Here is a 1,230-nt window from a genome sequence, read left to right on the forward strand (position 1 = left end):
CCAATTAAGAAATAATTGGAAGGAATAGCATTTCTTCCCAGACCCTCCTCCCTCCTCCCTCCCTATTTAACTCAGGTCTGCCCTGAGAAACGGGAGGTGGGGGTAGGGGGTGGGTACAGCTTCAGTCACTTCCTACCTTGACACTAAACCTTTTAAAACCCTGGACTTCCTTGTGTCTTTGTGGCCCCTCTGTGGGGAACCGTGGAGAAGGCCTTTGACTACTGAGCTGCTGCTTAATCTCCTGCCAGAAGACTTCTCTATGTTCCTGCCATGGAGGCCAACTAACTCAAACAAGCTAACCGACCCAGTCAAGAGAGTGCAGGTAACTAAGAGTCTCTACCCCGTGGGGCGCTGCTGGAGCTCTCCCTCTTGTCACTCTCAGCTGCAGGCCAGTCCAGTCCAGTCCATATGCCTGCCTTCTCAGTTCTTCTGCAGCTCCCAGAGGCGTCTGAGAGCCTAAGGACAAAGACCACCAGTCTCCCAGTCATCCGTTTCAGCCCAGAGACCCCCCACTCAGGAGCTCTGCCCCCTTGGGACTTCAGACTGAGATCTTCCCACGCCCAGAGTCCGGCAGCTTCTCACAGCCCAGAGTCTGCCTGATGCCTCGTGGAGGAAACTCAAATTCCCGTGCTTCTGCCTCCCTGAGCCATGGCGGACACGCAGAAACCACACCACAGCCCAACAGGACCCACGCCAATGCACGAGCTGCAGCCCCGCAAATTTCTAAAGTATGAGTCCCTGTAAAATAATAAAAAGAAATGACATCTTTTCAAAATTCATGGTGCTGAATAAATGTTCTGTTTGGAAAGGGAGGAAGAGGAATGGGTGCACAGTAAGGAGAATGTGCTGAAGAAACATGAAACCTCAGCTTCATTCAGTGAACTTAGAAACTAATGGAGCCTGGGGGATATAAAAACTAATTATTGTCACAAATGAAAAAAGGTAAAGTCAGATAAATATGTCAGGAGAATAGACAGTGATAATTTTTCTTAGACATATATCATAGTGAGAGCAGTATATTATAAAACATTGCTACAATGATGTCTTTCAGATGAGCAATCATCCTGCATTCTTATGGAAGTCATCTTCTTAGGTACCTACTGTAGAAGTGAATACTGAAGTAAACAGTGGAAACATGACATTGTCTCAAGGGGACAGAAGAACACGAATAAGTAGGTGTTAGAAAAATTCATTAAATTCTTGAATCACATCTTGTGAGAAAGCAGACCC

This window comes from Grammomys surdaster, unplaced genomic scaffold, assembly GCF_004785775.1.
Source record: "Grammomys surdaster isolate TR1022 unplaced genomic scaffold, NIH_TR_1.0 167, whole genome shotgun sequence".
Classification (NCBI taxonomy): Eukaryota; Metazoa; Chordata; class Mammalia; order Rodentia; family Muridae; genus Grammomys; species Grammomys surdaster.